We start from the raw sequence: 18,285 nt of genomic DNA, 5'->3' as shown, positions 1-18,285 counted from the left end.
TTTCACTTCCTCTGAAACAAATGATCATCTCAGGCTTTGACATCCAGTAAAACTGACATTTGCGCTTCCCAGACGGCACAGTGGTAAAGAATCTGCCTGCCGATGCAGGAGACACAAAAGATGAGGGTTCAATCCCTGGTCAAGGAGATCCTCTGGAGTAGGAAATGGCAACCAACTCCAGTAGCCTTTCCTGGCAAATTCCATGCACAGACTCAGACATGACTGAGGGACTAACACTTTCACTTTTCATAATGACATGTGGCTACCATTAGGTACCACACAGAGGATGAGATGGTTAGATAGTATCACCAACTCAATGGACATGAGTTTGAACAAACTCAGGATATAGTGGAAGACAGAGGAGCCTGGCAGGTTACAATCCATGGAGTTACAAAGAATGGGATGTGACTTAGTGACTGAACAACAACAAAAAGTAGCTTCACTGCCCGAAAAATCCTCTGTGTTCCATCCATTCATCCATCCTTCCCCCAACTCCTGATAACCATTGATCTTTTTACCATGTCAAGAGTTTTGCCTTTTCCAGAATGCCATGGAGTTGGTACCCTTTGGTTTTGAATTCAGTGACTCTGATTTCTTTTTTTCACTTTGCGTGGTACTGGGCAGAAGGGCCAGGAGCAAAGGAAAGTGTGGATGTAATCGCTTCCAGGAGCTGAGGGCCATTGGTGACCAGCCCCAGTCCTGACTCCAAGAGACTCTGCGTCAAACAAGGAGAATGACATGGCGAGGGACAGTCTCAGCCCCCAGACCCCTGTGACTGGTGCTCCTGTCTCTGGCTTCCCTTGATTTTCTAAACTTGCTTCTATTCCTAATTTACCGTCAGAAGGACAGTCTTCTTTTCTCACATAAGTACTTTTGTAGTTGAGGAAGAAAGATGTCACCTGAGAGACACGTGTTCTGTGCACACACATGTATGTGATTTTACATACGTGGAATCAGGTTAGACAGCCCACTACTGTCTCTCTCTTCTCGCCCTCTGTACGGTATGTACTAGGGTGAATGCTGCTCTTTAGTCACTAAGCCGTGTCTGACTCTTTGCAACCCCATGTGCTGGAGCCGACCAGGCTCTGCTGTCCATGGGATTTCTCTTGCGAGAATATTGGAGTGGGTTGCCATTTCTGTCTCTAGGGGATCTTCCCGACTTAAGGATCAAACTCACCTCTCCTGCATTGGCAGGCACTTTCTTTACCACTGATCCATCAGGGAAGGGTGAAAGGTGGCCTCAAAACACATGTCCACCCAGAATCTGTGAAGGTGATCTTACTTGGAAATAGAGACTTTGCTGCTGCTGCTGCTAAGTCGCTTCAGTCGTGTCTGACTCTGTGCGACTCCATAGATGGCAGCCCACTGGGCTCCCCCGTCCCTGGGATTCTTCAGGCAAGAACACTGGAGTGGGTTGCCATTTCCTTCTCCAATGTATGAAAGTGAAAAGTGAAAGTGAAGTCACTCAGTCGTGTGCGACTCTTCGCGACCCCATGGATTGCAGCCTACCAGGCTCCTCCGTCCATGGGATTTTCCAGGCAAGAGTAAAGGAGTGGGTTGCCACTGCCTTCTCCCAGAGCCTTTGCAGTCATAAATAAAGAGGAGGTCGTATTAGGGCAGCGTGGACCCAATCTAATGTGACTGGCTTCCTTGTAAGAAGAGAGAAATTTGTAAGAAAGAGACACAGGGAGAGGCCAGGAGCTGACAGAGGCACAGACTGGAGGGACGTGGCCACAAGCCAAGGGACGCCAGAGCTGCCAGAAGCTGGAAGAGACAAGGAAGGATGTTTCCCTGCAGCTGTGCTGACAGCTTGATTTTGGACTTCCGGCTCCAAACTGGAGGAGGGCAAACTTTGTTTCTTTTGATTCCTTGTTTGTGGTTCTTGGTCTCGGCTGCCCCAGGACACTCATACCGGCCCCTCTCTCTTTCCCCAGACCCCAGCTTTCCCCTCACTAGAATAATCAGACACAAACCCCAGACACTGGAGGGAGTGTTCTGGGGTCATGTTCTGTCCACTTCTCTGTGTCTGGTTCTCACTTTGTAGTGTGCTGCTGGTGAGGTCTGCCTCCCCCGATCCTGAAAGCTTGACTTCAGTGGCTGCAAGGATTCCCTTTGTCTTAGCTTGTGAGCTGCCCTGTCCCCTGGGCTTCTAGCTCCGCCTCTTCCTGGTGACACCTGGTGCTGTGGAGGGCTGACCAGCTCATCCTGTTTCTGGCCCTTCAGATTTCCACATTGTCACTGCCTTTGCAAACCCTTTGCTCCTCTTCCTGGGAGTTTCTGTCTTCTCTTTACAGGTTTATAAAACTTTCACCCCTTAAAGAAACAAACTGCCTTCCAGGGTAAGTATGTTTCTATCATCATTTCTCCCCAGATCGTCTTTGGAATAAGGACTCCACGTGTTTATGTTGTCCTATCTGTCTTTTCCTTCAAAGCTTCAGGGTTTTGTTTTAAATTAGTTTTTGTTTGTTTGTGTAGAGAATCCTTTTTAAAAGGCTTCCCAGATGGTGGAATATCCGTCACGGTCAAATTTTGTCTATTTTTATGCTCAAATCTTGAATATTCCTCAAGGTCTGTTTGCAAGTGGCATGTCACAGGTCTAATGTTGCTCCTTTCCAGGAGGACAAGTGGTGCCTGAGGCACTGAAGAGTGAAGCACCCTGTCGCCCTGGCCAAGGTGGCCTCACCACGTGGGGCCATTCAGGCCCTGCCAGCCGCAGGGTACAGGCCACTATGCTGTCCATCATGCGTTTTCACCCCGGGAAGGCAGGTTCTCTCTATGGCTGTTTATCTTTCCTTGGACATTAGTTTCTCACAATAACATTAACACGGTTTTAATCAATGAATTTTTTTTTTTAACAAGAATTTGGTGATTGAGTGAAGAGAGACAGCTGCCTTGATCTTGCCCCAAACTGCTCAGCATAATGCAAGAGAGGCTGAGATTTCACAGGTGGACACAACCCAGTAGCTGCCTTTCAGCAATTGCCAGGATGGGGCATAAATAGCTCAACACTATTGCTTGCTGCTGAGCACCTCATGTGATGAAAGGTTCTAGAAAGAGGTGTTATAACTTCCTGTGCTGGGGCTTCCTGGACCTCAGATAAGATCTGCTCAATTCTTTTCCTGAGTATTTTTTTATAAAATAACTTCTCTTAAATTGGAAGTTTCTCATACACAGAATGGTGCCCAGTGACCCATCGGGCCCGAAGGCATCCTTGCTGGTGGTCGACAGTGACTCCTGGCCTCCTAGCCAGAGCCTTCGGGGCTGCCTGAAGGGAGACCCTTGCCCAGGGATGTCCTCCCCTGAGGCTGCCTGAGCAGGCAGGAGATTGATCTTGTGTGCTCATCTCTGGCCACTGACCCGTCCTGGAGGAAGCCTTGGGCAGGACCCCCAGCCTTTCCAGTCTCCTCAAGATCTCCCCTCGGATCCCAGCCACTCTGCTGCTTCCACTGACCTCAGAACAGCCTTTGCCCCCCTGTTCCCCATCGAACGTGGGCCTGTGTGTCCTATCGATGGGGAGGCAGGCCAAGTCTCCCCAGGCTGAAAATACGTTTCCAGGGAGGCCTGCCCACTGGCCCCAAGGCTGGAGCAGGCAGGTGTCCTCAGGGTCACATGGAGTGCTAACCCCCCAGGGACCCAAAGGAAGAATGCCACCTAAGCCTGTGCTCTGAGAGCAGTGATCCCTCACGTGTGACAGGGGGAGCCTCCTGCTGGTGACCTGGCATCATCACCAAATGCCCAGTGCGACCAGGAGACTTAGTGGGAAGGGTAGGCTTGTTCTCTCTGGGAGGGAGACAGCCAGGGGTCCACAGTATCCAGAAGGAAACTCACCCCCTCAAAACCTTTCCTCATCACGTTTTCTGACCATTGTCCAGCTTTCACTCTTCCCATAAATTTAGGACTCGTGTTTCAAGTTCCTAGTGCACTTTCTGGGATGCTGAGTGAAAAGTGAAAGTGAAAATCACTCAGTCCTGTTTGACTGTTTGTGACCCCATGGACTGTAGTCTGCCAAGGTCCTTTGTCCATGGGATTTTCCAGGCAAGAATACTGGAGTAGGTTGCCCTTCCCTTCTCCAGGGGATTTTCCCAACCCAGAGATCGAACCTGAGTCTCCCGCCTTGGAGGCAGATCCTCTGAGCCACCAAGACATTGATTGAAAGTAAATGAATGAGTGGGTTCATTCACAGTCCTGAACCAAGCACGGTCTCACTCCATGGAGAGCCAGGAGAAGCTAGCCTGGTGAAGCCACCCCCTCTTCAGAAGCTTCCAGAATCTTACTCCCACTCCCTGGGAGAACACTCTGTCGCTGCACACAGCACACAGACACACAGACACACAGACACACACACACACACACACACACACACACAGTGCTGGGGGGAGGGCCCCTAGGGCCCCCACATGCTCTGCCTACAATAGGTGCTCAGTCCTTGCAGACCTGCTCAGAATTCCCTGCAGGGCCGATGCCACACGAAGGGTGCAGTCAGTCCCCTCCAGTGAGCTCTGGGCAGGGGCCCGGCAGAGCTGAATGAGTCAAAGGTCAACCTTGGTCTGCACCTGGACCAGGTGACATGGAGAGGGGGTGACCTCAGCAAAATGGTGTTTTTGTAACACACGCTGACCTGTCCGACTGGACTCTGGGAGGGAGCGTGTGTGTGTGACAAGTAAAAGGAAAGCAAAAGGGACGAAGCAGGCTGAAGTCCAGACGTCGGGTGGGAAGGCGGATGGTGTCTTCCAGCAGCGAGCGCGTGGCCCCCTGGGAAAGGTGTGTGGGGTCCTTTGAGCCTACGTCAGGCTCACCAAACCACCCTCTGCTCTCAATATCTCATATTTTGTCTACCTGCCAGGGAAACACCGCAGAGAGCCTGTCTCACCAGCCTCCCCACCCTAACCTCTGTGCTTTTTACAACACTACATATCCCTATGTCTTAAAAATTAGTTCTGCCCTGGTAGCTCAGCTGGTAAAGAATTTGCCTGCAATGCAGGAGACCCCGGTTCCATTCCTGGGTTGGAAAGATCCCCTGAAGAAGGAATAGGCTACCCACTCCAGTATTCTCGGGCTCCTCTGGTGGCTCAGATGGTAAAGAATCTGCCTGCAATGTGGGAGACTTGGGTTTGATCCCTGGGTCTGGAAGATCCCCTGGAGGAGGGCATGGCAACCCACTTCAGCATTCTTGCCTAGAGAATCCCATGGATACAAGAGCCTGGTGGGTTACAGTCCATGGGGTCACAAAGAGTCAGACATGACAGAGCGACTAACACTTTCACTTTTCACATACCCCTATGTCCTAAAAATTATTTTACATTGACTCATTTTTTAAACATTAGTATCTGTTTTAGCTTCACCTTAAATACCCATTTGTAGTCACTAGATGTGCTATTTATACATATGTTCTCACAGATAATGAAAGGACCAGAAGACTATGAAAGCAGGAAGTGTCACAGACTTTCTACCACCACTTGGAGTCCTCCTGAGGGAGTATGGCCTGTGCACAGGTGAGCCCTGGCCATCTTCTGTCATGTTGTCCAAGGTTGCTGAAGGTGTGGGCTCCCAGACGGGCACTGGCTGGGACTCCCTGCCGCTCTTCCACTGCCCCCAAAACTCCAGTCTTCCCTGAGCCTTCGCTAGGCCATGGCGGGGCTCTGTCCTCACACACACGAGCCTCTCAGTCCAACTTCATGCGCTCCCTGAGGTTCTCCTCACTGGGAAAGCCCCTGGAGGGTTCCAGAATCTGGACAAGGAAATGCCAGGGTCCTTTCCCACCAGGCTCTGCTCCCAAACTCCAACCACCGTGGGGCTGGCTCCTCATCGTCAGACGATACAGCGTAGGAGCTGGGAAGAACTCCAGGTTGGGGTAGGTCCTCGAAACCATAGACGAGTCTGAAACAAACCAAATCTGTACAATGGAGACACAGACTTTTCCACCTATAGAGGGCAGAAGGGGTGTCTACAAAGAGCTGGACTGGGGATGGAGGAGCTGGACTGGGATGAAGGAGCCGGACTGGGAAGGAGAAGCTGGACTGAGGATGGAGGAGCTGGACTGGGGTTGGGAGGAGCTGGACTGGGGTTGTGAGGAGCTGGACTGAGAATGGAGGAGCTGGATTGGGGTTGGGAGGAGCTGGACTGGGGTTGGGAGGAGCTGGACTGAGGATGGAGGAGCTGGACTGGGGTTGGGAGGAGCTGGACTGGGGTTGGGAGGGGCTGGACTGGGGGTGGGAGGAGCTCCCCGTGTCCTCAGGCACCTTTGCCGCCCTTATCAGTCTGGGGTTCCACTGTTGACTTATTTTTAATATAGTATAATATACTATAGTATATATAGTACATTGTAGTATAGTATACTATACTATAATATAATATAGTATATTTTATGTAATATTTGCCACATATTTACATTTCAAAGTGATTCGTTATCTGAAATTCAGATGGGTTTTTAAGTCTGGCATTTCCACTCCTCTGGCCTGAGTCCCTCCTCTTGTCTCTCATGCTGCAAAGGACAGGAAAATGGGAGAGAGAGAGGCCAGGCACAACAGGGGAAGAGCGGGGTGAGAAGGCAGAGGGTGGGGGGTGCTACAGGAAGACTGCATGATGGGGCAAGAGCTGGAGGGGCCCTGAGGTTTCTGGAGTTGGGAAAAGTGAGACAACAATTCACCATTCTCTCAGATCACTGTCACAGCTGCTGGTATCTCCATGTATTAAGCTGGGGCACACAGCTGGGATTTGTGCTGTCACTGGGGACCTGATCACATTTGGGAGTCAGTGGAACACCTTGGAAAGTGCATGCCGTTGCCAGCACTTTGTCCTGCCACAGGACCTTGGGGAAACTGAGGCAGCAGGTATGTGGCTCGAGGCTTATGAGCTGACCAGGGGCACAGGGGTTCTCGGTCAGCAGGGATCTCCATACCTGCAGCACCTAGGAGAAGCTGGACCAGGTTTTTCACGCAAAGGCTCAGTGGTAACATGTATGTACCTGGATATTTACATGGGAGGGTGAGCACCCTGCTGTCCAGGCAGGCCTTTGACCAACAGTGTGGAGGGAGGCGACCAACCACCTTCAGGAGACACTGAAATGGAGCCCCAACCCTGGCTCAGAGGGAAGGGATGCCCCAGTCCAGGGAGGCTTTGCTGTGTCCTGTCTCTGCGGCTATGGCCAGGAGAGATCCCTACTGGGCAGTAATAAGTTCCTTCAGGCCTGGGGGCTGAGTCTGTAAACCGTTGCTCTCACAGGCCATCAGTACAGGCCAGCCCATCAGCTGGGCTACTTCGCACTCTCTTTCACAAGGCACTTCCTCTGAGAATCCTCCCCCTCCTTGTACCTGCTGGTTACACCCTCCGGGGGGTAGAGGGGGGGAGAGGGGAGGGGTGGCCTGTACCTTCCCACCACCTTCATTATTTAGTCCCAGGGGATGAGGGCCTCCCAGGGTCTCTGGCTTCTCAGGCACTGGGAGTGGAAAGTGGCTTTCAAATGGCAGATCATTCACCAGTAGTGGGTGGTGAATTGAATTTTGAGATTGCTGCTGCAGCTTAACCAAAAATGAAAGGAGAGCGTAGAAAGAGACAGTGGAGTACCCCTCTCCCCTGACCTTAGGGGAAGTCTCAGAGGTTTCGCTCTGTTTTAATGAGTGCTTGTGAGTGAATGAGCTGAGTGTGCATGTGTGCCCCTTGTGAGTGCACACAAGTGTGTATGTGCATGAAAGTGAGCGTGTGGGCAAGTATGAGAGCCACAGTGTTGGCTTGGATGTGAAAGTGTTCCGTCCCAGATGTGGTCCGGGACAGCAGGGGCTCTGTGCGGATGGGTGGACGTCTAGGAGCTCGAGATGCCAACTCTCTGTCCTTCCACAGACGGGCAGAGCCAAGCCTGGGGCCGCGCTGCAGAGACACAGTTCCCCACCAGGACTGCGAAGTCTTTGTCTTTTTCACTCCCTCAGCGGAGGTGCAGAGCGCAGATCCTGAGAGCTCAGCGCCCCATCTCCATCAACCCAGCCCCTATTTGAGTGCACAGACTGGTCTGACACCAGGAGCCCTGGCCAGTGCCCATCAAGCTCTCACCTGCGCCCCAGTACCCCGGCTCCTCCACGCCCATGGCTCCTGCACTCCGCCTTCCAGTCCTCAGCTTCAGCCTGTCTGTGCACTGGTCTGCGTGGCCTGACTGAACCCCAATCATGATTCCAGGGTGGAGCCAGGCAAAGAGGAGGCAGCTGAAAGGAGGATTCAGAATCCATGCACGTGAGGTCTGACACCCAGGTCCAACATTCAGGAAGGAAACCTCAAGTTATGGGAAGTCACTCAAGTTTCAGGAACTGCCCTGAGTTCAGGGGAAAGGATGATTTTATTGACAGTGAATTCCTTATTATATTTTTATTAGACACAGGGCATTAGATGATCATTCTAAAGAAAACGGTAGGTGGCAGTTTTCTAGGAGACCAAGTTCCTGGAGTTCTCCACTTTCAAGCTCCGTCTGAACAGATCCTCCTTTGGGGAGCCGGGTGTGTTCACCCCGCTGCGTGGATCTGGGGACCTGCTAGTCCCCTGCTGTGTACATCACCCCCACACACAGACACTGGGCCGAGCCCTGCCCATTGAGAATCCTCAGAGCCTGATTCCATCTTTCAGAAATGCAAGTTGGGTCCACCTAGATAGAAGTCATGCTGGGGACACAGGCAGGGATAAGGAGCGAGAGTGAGTAGGAGCAAGTGGTAAAGAGTTTAAACTATAAATTGTCCTTCATTAGCCCTTGAGCAGAAGGAGCCCCTCTTCCCGGCTCCCTCCCCACGGAGGGTCCTAGCAGGCTGGTTGTGGAGACACTCTGTGGCCAAAACAGGTGTCCCTGGGGCATACCTGAGTGCCCTCATTCCCAGAGGGTGGAGTCCAATAGGTGCTGACCTCAGAGAAGTGCTGGAACCCGGGAGTGTCCTTGCAGGGGTGTGTATGTTTCTCATGTAGAAATGGTTTTGGTGCTTATAAAAATCACTAAGATAGAAGTCTCTCTTTGAGACTCTGAAAGTGGGGAATAAGGGCAATGTGTGAGAGTCACAAGGGCAGGGAAGAACAGAGGTATTTGAATCATTCTTTGTTTGACTCCAGGCTCCGTTTTTTTTCAAATTGCTGGAGGCAATTGGTTGCTGTTGACTTGAATCTGGAGTCCTTGGTCCATGTCCAGCCTCGCTAGCTTCCGGGCTCTCGCCAGCAGTGCCCAGATTTCCTGCAGACCCGGTGGAAGGCTGCAGTCGTCATCCCGCTGCCTAGCCTGCCTGCGTACACCCTCCCAGCTCCATCTTCCTTGTGTCAGAGGGCCAGGTGCAGCCTCAGCTGTAGGCAACTTGTATCCTGGGAGCTCACACCTGGGGCAGCGGAATCATGAGTCAAGGGTGATCAGAGACAAAGGGGCACGTGCAGGGCTGGGCCTGGCTCTGCCCCCCCTCACCCCCGAGGAGAGAGGCTTGCAGAGAGAAACCCAACAGGGATGCTGTGGCAGGGGTTGGGGGCAGGAGAAAGAGTTTGTTTCTGTTCAGTGTAGGACATCCGTCATCAGACCTGCACTTCCAATAAAGCCCCCTGGAAGGCAGGAGTGGGGTGGGGGCAGTGAATCTGAAGGTCCTTCCATGGGGGTGCAGAAGCCTCGAAGGTGTATGAGAAGGGAGACCCCACAGTTATGGGTGGTTTGGAGGTGGGGTAAGGAAGCCCAGAGGTCCGCAGTGCCAACTGAGTGCCCTGTGGACTGTCCCCTTCCACTAGAACCTAAAGTGACCTGCTGGCAGGGTGGAGAGTGGAATAAGGGGCAAAGAGGTATCTCTGGGCCATCAGGGGAGAGGCTGTGGACTCAGGTTGGGCAAGTATTCGTCAAGTGGGCAGAGAGTTGCTGGTGTGGGTGATGCCGAGATTTCATGTAAAGAAAGGAAAATGCAGAACCAAGTTCTGGGGGATCCCTGAATTTTGTGAGTGGCAGAGGAAGGGCCCAGACTGGACAGGAAAGAACATTGCAGCTGCCCCACAGGTGGATCCTCTAGATCTTTAAGGAGATCAAGGGCAAGAAGGGCCATTCTCCAGCTGGACTCAGGGCCTGAACGTTGAGCAACAACTTGGTGTCTGGAGCTGAGTTGAACAGGACAAAGTCCTGGCTGTGCCAAAGGAGTAACCTTTGCCTGGTGAATAAATAAGCCTCAGAGTCAGTTGTCCTCACAGGAAGGTGCACGAAAGTCAGTGTGAAATTCATCCTCCCCACAAAGAGGCACGAAGGCCTGGGTCCTTGGCCCCATCTGAAGGGCCTCACATATGATCCAGCCTGGGGACCAAATTGCCACTTGTCGTGTTTGATGCTTGCCCACCATTCTCCTCTGTGCTGGAGGGAGGGTCTAGTTCCAAGGCCACCTTCCAAATCAGTCCTTGCTTGCCCTCACATCCAGCCTTGCCTAGGGTCTCTCAGTTCATGGGGGCTCCTGGGAAGGGGCTGTTGCAGCAGGAGGAGAGTCCCACACACTGATGGGCCCTGAGCTTCGGCTGAGCACTTAGAGTCTTGTCCCTACAGAAAGAGACCTCCTGGGACCTTGATGACAATGGGTATCCTGATAAAGCATTTGAAAATGAAACTAGTTTATGTTGAAAGTAAAGCACTGCAGATGGTGATTGTGGCAATGAAATTAAAAGACACTTACTCCTTGGAAGGAAAGTTATGACCAACTTAGACAGCATATTAAAGAGCAGAGACATTGCCAACAAAGGTCCATCTAGTCAAGGCTACGGTTTTTCCAGTGGTCATGTATGGATGTGAGAGTTGGACTGTGAAGAAAGCTGAGCACAAAATTGATGCTTCTGAACTGTGGTGTTGGAGAAGACTCTTGAAAGTCCCTTGGACTGCAAGGAGATCCAACCAGTCCATCCTTAAGGAGATCAGTCCTGGGTGTTCAGGACTGATCCGAAGGACGGATGTTGAAGCTGAAACTCCAATACTCTGGCCAGCTGATGCAAAGAGCTGACTCATTTGAAAAGACCATGATGCAGGAGGAGAAGGGGACGACAGAGGATGAGATGGTTGGATGGCATCACCGACTCGATGGACATGGGTTTGGGTGGACTCAGGGAGTTGGTGATGGACAGGGAGGCCTTGCATGCTGCGGTTCATGGGGTCGCAAAGAGTCGCACATGACTGAGCGACTGAACTGAACTGAACTGAAACCACTCAAATGTCCCAAGAAGATAAGAGAAATGAACTGTGCTGTATCTCACTGGGACTCCTGTTTACTTCCCAAAGGTAACATTTGTGGACACGTCCCCTTAGAGCTTTCTAGACATTTCTTGTGTCTGTACAAACACTCACGCTTGTCTAAGGCGTGCATCTTTTGCTGTGCAACCTGGGAACCTGTCTTTCAAGGGCACTAGGCTCCCTCAATGTCATCCCTTTACTTCTCTTGAAAGTTTCACCCTCAAATCATAGCATCTGCTGCATCACGGGAAGGGTGGAGTTTCGTTTTGTCTTGGTTCTAGGAATTTGTCGATTTCAGTTCTGATTTCCTATCTGACTACAAACAAACATTCAGCAGCACATTCTTCATATTCCAGAAGTGGTGGCATGTTTATCTTTCTGTTAGCAGCTTGTGACTTCTTTCTAACTTCTGTCCTCATTCTCTGGGCTCCCTCACTGGGACATTTTGCCATTTTGTGTCTCAGTTGCCACACGCACACACACACACAGTTTTTGTAAATGCCTCAGGTCCTTGAGACATCCCTGTATCTTCTGGGGTCCCTCCCATCAAGGTGGTCAGTGGAGTAATGTAGATCTCTTATGTACTTGCCAAATGTTTTCAGCTTGAGCTGATTTGTCAATGGTTGGGAGAGGTGGGTTGGAACTGCTCCGAAGATGGAGGATCATCCATTTCTCCCTGTGGTTCTAGCAGTCTTTTATCATATATGCTATTAGAAGCATTTATGGAAGCTATACTATTAGATGCAAAAATACTTAAAGTGTTATACACTGAGTCCCCTACATATGAACCTTACATGTGTGTTTTGGGAGCACATTCACAAGTCTAATTTGTGAGTCCAACAAAGCTAGCCTTGGTACCCGACTAACACAATGGCTATGTAGTCCTGTTGCTGCTGCTGCTGCTGCTGCTGCTAAGTCGCTTCAGTCTTGTCTGACTCTGTGGACCCCATAGACGGCAGCCCCCCAGGTTCCCGTCCCTGGGATTCTCCAGGCAAGAACACTGGAGTGGGGACTGCTACTGTAATCGGTTTGTAATGCATGCATGCCAAGTTGCTTCCTATGTGTCCGACTCTGTGCAACACTATGGACTGTAGCCCACTAGGCTCCTCTGTGCATGGGTTTCTCCAGGCAAGAATACTGGAGTGGGTTGCCATGTCCTCGGCCAGCGGATCTTCCTGACCTAGGGATTGAACCCGTGCCTCCCACATCTCCTGCTTTGTCAGGCAGCTTCTCTACCACTGAGCCACCTGGGAAGCCCTTGGTTAGGGGAGGGGAGTGTTTTACTTACTTCCTCACCCTAGTGCCTATATCCCCCTTCCAACCAAAATCTTGCATTTTCTTTTCTTCTTTTTTCTAAACTCCAAGAAATTCACATCCTTCCTCTTCCTTTTGAGTGATCTCCCTAGGGCTCCTTCGGTCCAGATGTCAGCATTCACCTCATAGTCTTTTCAGTCTCAGGTCCAGAACGTTTTCAGCCAAGCTGGCCGTGCCACATGGCTTGTGGGATCTCAATTCCTCAACTAGCGATTGGACCCAGGCCACGGCAGTGAAAGTGCAAAATCCATACCATTAGAGTACCAGGGAACGTCCGTGCTTTAGAAATTTTTAAGTTTTAAAATGTAAGACTAAAATTCTTCACCCATTAATATTTCTCTTTCTGATGGAGTCACATGGAAGCATGATGTTTGCTTTCTGAAATGGCTGCATTCCTCCAACATCAGGTTATTTTGTCCCCAGCTGCCCCAGCAATCAGTGCTCTTGGGAATTATTTGTCTTTACACTTCATTTTTTGAAAGAATCACATTTTCAGTATTAATCCTTCCTCAACCAACACCCAGATATGCCTTTCCCTTTATCTGAACGTTCTTTTATTTTCTTCAACATAGTATAACATTTTACTTATGGAAGTGCTTATAACTGGGGTGCTTGTTGCTGCTTCAGGGATCATGAGGTAGCTCTGGCTCTGGCCCCGCCCCCGCCGTGCATTGAGTAACTCGGTCCTGAAGGTCTAACTCCTGCAATGGCCCCCCAGAGTCAGGGAGGAGGCGGGCTCCGCCAGTCCGGCTGAACCACGTGGTCCCCACAGCTCCCTCCAGGGTCCCTGATGCCTCCGAGCTGCCCAGACCCTGACGCGCAGGCCACCGCCGACTGGACACTCTCCTCTCCCCTCTGGGGATGAGCCCTGTCAGTGTACCTTAGGTCACCTTGCTGATGGGGCAACAGGAATGGAGATTCAGTGGCCACAGTAGCCAGGGGGAGGCAGTTCTGCCTGGAAGGCGAAGGGCTCACTAGGTGATTTAAACATTAGAGCACTGTTTCTCCCTTATCCTGACAACCTGTTTATTGCCCAGCATTTACAAAAGCTGTTGTTGTTGGGTTGCTAAGTTGTGCCTGACTGTGACCCCATGGGCAGCAGCATGCCAGGCTCCCCTGTCCTTCACTGTCTCCCAGAGTTTGCTCAGATTTGTGTCCACTGAGTCAGTGATGCTGTCCAACCACCGCATCCTCTGCTGCCTCCTTCTCCTTTTGACTTCAATCTTTCCCAGCATCAGGGTCATTTCCAGTGAGTCAGCTCTTTGCATCAGGTGGCCGATGTGTTGATTTCCTTTAGGATTGGCTGCTTTGATATCCTTTCTGTCCAAGGGACTCTCAGGAGTCTTCTCCAGCACCACCGCTGAAAAGCATCAGTTCTTCTGCACTGAGGCTTTTTATGGTCCAACTCTCACACCTGTCCATGACTACTGAAAAAAACATAGCTTTGACTATATGGAACTTTGTCAGCAAAGTGATGTCTCTGTTTTTTTAACATGCTGTTTAGGTTGGGCATAGCTTTCCTTCCTTCTGAAAGAAGCAAGTGTCTTTTAATTTCATGGCTGCAGTAACCATCCACAGTGATTTTGGAGCCCAAGAAAAGAAAATCTGTCACTGCTTCCATTTTTTCCCTTTCTTTGCCCTGAAGTGATGGGATCAGATGCTATGATTTTAGTTTTATGAATATTGAGTTTTAAGCCAGCTTTTTCACTCTCCTCTTTCACCCTCATCAGGAAGCTCTTTGGTTCCTCTTCACTTTCTGCCATTTAGAGTGGTATCATCTGCATCTATGAGGTTGTTGGTATTTCTTCCAACAGTCTTGATTCGAGCAGGTGCTTCATCCAACCCGGCAATTCGCATGATGTACTCTGCATAGAAGTGAAATAAGAGGTAAACAGAAAGTAAGTCTCTGGGGATGGTATCCTGAGAGGGAATCCTCTGGTGTGCTCACGAGCGGTGCGGTTTATGTACAGGATGCACAGTGCCATGAGGGGGTTGGTGGCCCCATCCCTCGGTGGCCCTGACTGAGGCACCACCTGCCTCCTTTCCTCAGTTAAACACCCATCCTGCTGCTGTCCCCCTGCCTCCAAACAGGCTTACCAGCCTGCGCTTCCCCCTGATCCCCAAAGAGCAAGTTCCCTCTTGTTCTAATGCCTCTGAGCGCAGAGTGGGTGTCCTTCCCCCGGTGGGGCCCAGTCGGGTGTTTACCTTGGAAGGCAAGTCCTGTGCAAGCGTGACGAGCTCCCTGGCATCAGCTGGGGCATGGCAGGCAAGTCAGTGGTTGGGCTGCAGGCACAGGAGCTGGGGATACCAGACGAGAGTCCCTGAGCCAACTCAGACCTTCCGGGGGACTGGCCTGGCTACTCTGGGTCCTGGGGGAGCACCCTCGGAAACTGCCAGGGTGCCAGAAGACTTGGGGTGTTCAAACCTGCTCCCCACAGAATCTTCACCTGTAAGGTGAGAGGCATCCCTAGCAAGGGAATATTGGGGATAGGATAAGTCCATTTTTGTGTTGGTTGGTTGATTTTGTGTTGTTATTTATTGATTTGTTTAAAGTACTCTATTCTAACAGTGTGAATTCTTTCCCAAATCAACTCTTGTTTATTCAACAAACATTTGTGGAGGGCTGAGTGGGAACCAGTGCCGGGGGGGTGAGGCTTATGCCCCAATTCCGGGAAGTCCCTGGACCAGCAGGCCTGGGAGGGACATGCAGTTACAAAAACATACATAAAAGTTAGAGCCCTTCAAAGAGGCTTCCCTTCATCCCACCGAGCGTGACACTGGCCCAACGCCCCGGCTTCCGGCTCTCTCTTGGCCCAGTCACCCCATGTGACCCTCAGAGAAGGTGGTGGAGGAACCTTCACACACAGAGTCTGCTCTCTCCTTTCAACTTTCTGCCTCCATTCCCAGAATTACCCGAGAATCACGACGCTTCTCTGGGAAGACTCTAACCCCAGTCAAAGAGAGGGCAGGCCAGGGCCCAGGATGTAGCTCCTTCTGATCCCAGGAGATGCCCTCCCTCTGTGGGAGTTTCTGAGAGGCATCTCAGAAAGAGCGCTAAGGACAGAGGGAGACACCTCAGCTGTTCCGAGGCACGAGCTGTGAAAGACCTTCTTTAGGGGCTGCTGGAAATGGTCATCGAAGGGGAGGGCCCCTGTGGTCTGTCGTGTGGCAGAGAGGGGCCCTGCTCCTGGAAGTGCTGCTGAGCCTGGAGGAGCCAGTGCTCCTGGGACCACCTGAGGGTCTGCGGGGAAGCAGAGGATCTGGTTGGGGCGCTCCTGTGACCGCAGCTGCATCAGTTACAGGTTCCATAACAGCTCCTGTGTGTGGACATGTCTGGTGTGGACTGAGGGGCTGTGGTGAGGCTGGGCACGTCTGACAGTGCTGTCGGGGCATCAGCAGAACCAGGCAGGTTAAACCCCCAACTGTGCAGACAGCATCGTCCCAATTTCCCTTTGAATGTGCACCTGCCTGCATGCTAAGTCGTTTCAATGGCGTCTGAATCTTTGGGACCCACTGGCGTGCAGCCTGCTAGGCTCCTCTGTAATGGGATTTCCCAGGCATGAATTCTGAAGTGGGTTGCCATGTGATCCTCCAGGAGATCTTCCCGATCCAGGGATCGATCCTGCATGTGCTTATAGCTCCTGAATTGGCAGGCAGATTCTAGTGCCACCTGGGAAGCCCCTTCCTTTTGAATCCATAGAAACATATACTTCCAGAAAAGCTAGACGAACATAGAATGTCATCAGGAAGTAAGTCTGAGTCTGGGAACTAAAGGTTTTTACAGTTTCTTCAACTTTTTTTCCTCCAGAATTTCTACAACAGTCCTGTGCTCAACTAATCAGAGAATACTATGTTCTTTAAGAATAAATGACAATTTTTATTAGGTTAGACAGAGTGCAGTTGATGGGAGGAGAAGGGACAGTAGAATGACCCCTCCTTGGCTATCTCAGGCTTCCCCAAGGCCCCGGGACAGTGGGTGGAAGGGCTGGGGCCAGGCTGAAATGCCCACGGGCTCTAAGTGCAAAACCCTGGGTCCTTTGAAGGCCATCACCTCACCCTTCTGACCCATCCCCGGCCTCTCCCAGGGGAGGGGCTGTGGGTCCTGGCACCACCATGCTGCCTTTCCTGGGAGGACTGTCACCCCAAGACCATCTGAAGAAGAGGGGGAGCTCCCAGGGGCTCCTGGATGGTCACCAAGGCCGAGGGGCCATCCCTGAGTGACTCAGCTGGGGGCTGCAGCCTGCTGGGCTTGACCCTGCACACAAAAGAGGAGCACAGAGCGTCTTGCTCACTGTCCTGTTCTGCAAAGATGAATCCTCTGCAGCCGCTGACTCACAGTGCACTTCTGTGCTCAGACAGGAATTAGAGATGTTAACGGACTCTGTGTATCTGGGCAAGCAGCCCCTTAAATGGTTAGATGCCTGACTCAGGAAGAATTTCACTGACCCCACCTGCTTGCGTTTTCCCACAAAAGAAAAGCATTGTCACGCTTAACTTGAGATATTGTGTTTTTTGTGGCAAGCAGTAGAGTCACCTTTGCCCAGACGTATCCTTCACCATCTGTGCATGCCAAGTCATTTCAGTCGTGTCAAACTCTGTGACCCTATGGCCTGTAGCCATGAGATTCTCCAGGCAAGAATACTGGGGTACTTTGCCATGCTCTCCTCCAGGGGATCATCCTAACCCAGAGATTGAACCCAGGTGTCTTACGGTTCCTGCATTCGTAGGCGGGTTCTTTACCATAGTGCCACCAGGAAAGCCCACCTGTACTACTGGCCAGAAGCCCTACGAACTGGCCTCTCCCATCTCTTGGGACGGATTCTCTCACTCCATCACAGCTCTCTCCCTGTGTGGTTTTCTTTTAGTTAACTGCATCCCCCCAAAACACTCCCCCAATGCCATCCTGTTCAGAGGCTCACTCAGCCTTGAGTAGGGGTCAGAAGGTTCAAGGGTCTTCCCACCCTCCTGGCCTGAGAAGATTGGCCCTCAGCACCAGGACACTCCAGGAGCACAGATGCCCCTCCTGTCCTCCCTCTCCTCACCCCAACCCTGGGGCAGTTCTTTCTTCCTCTGCATCCTCCTTTGAACTCTGACCTCCCCTCATGGCAGAGCGTCCTGACCCAGGGCTAGAATATATGGGCCAGAGGCCACCAGGTCTGAGAGTGACTGAGAGTCAAAGTTTAAAATTGGGTGTTTTCCCACAAGGGGCCCCAAGGAGGGCTGTGAGCAGGAAGCTGAGGGCAGATGCCCTGGGGACAGGTCCAGGTGCCCAGGCCTCAGCTGGTCAGCACACACCTGAGGGTTCAGGTCCCCACCTTCCGGAATGTGCCAGAGTCAGCCTGAAGGGGAGGTACACAGGCTGAGAGCAGAGCCCCGCCAGGTGCTCAGGTTTCATGGGAACCCCAGGGGACTGTCCACACTGAGGCTGGGCCCCCTGGGGTGGGGGTGAGAGAGGGAGAGAGCGTGCAGTTCCCTTCTTCGAGGGGTCAGTAAACAAGGGTGTTTTGTTCTGACGAAGTCCCTGCTCTTCCATGGTGTGAAGGTCAGCCATTCTAAACACAGTGGGTTCTCAGTGAAGGCTGCTCGACAGCCATGGATGTCCCTGGGGCAGAGGAACAAGTGTTTACAGAGCCGGCCCCCCAGCCCCTCCCCATTTTGGAGGTGGCTGCTGCTGTTTTATTTGTTGAGTTGGGTCCAAATCTTTTACCATCCCGTGGACTGTAGACCGTCAAGCTCCTCCGTCCCTGAGATTTCCCAGGCAAGAATACCGGAGTATG

Source organism: Bos indicus, chromosome 19 (assembly GCF_029378745.1).
Source record: "Bos indicus isolate NIAB-ARS_2022 breed Sahiwal x Tharparkar chromosome 19, NIAB-ARS_B.indTharparkar_mat_pri_1.0, whole genome shotgun sequence".
Taxonomy (NCBI): Eukaryota; Metazoa; Chordata; class Mammalia; order Artiodactyla; family Bovidae; genus Bos; species Bos indicus.
The sequence above is the reverse complement of the archived record's forward strand: the minus strand, read 5'-3'. Positions refer to the sequence as shown.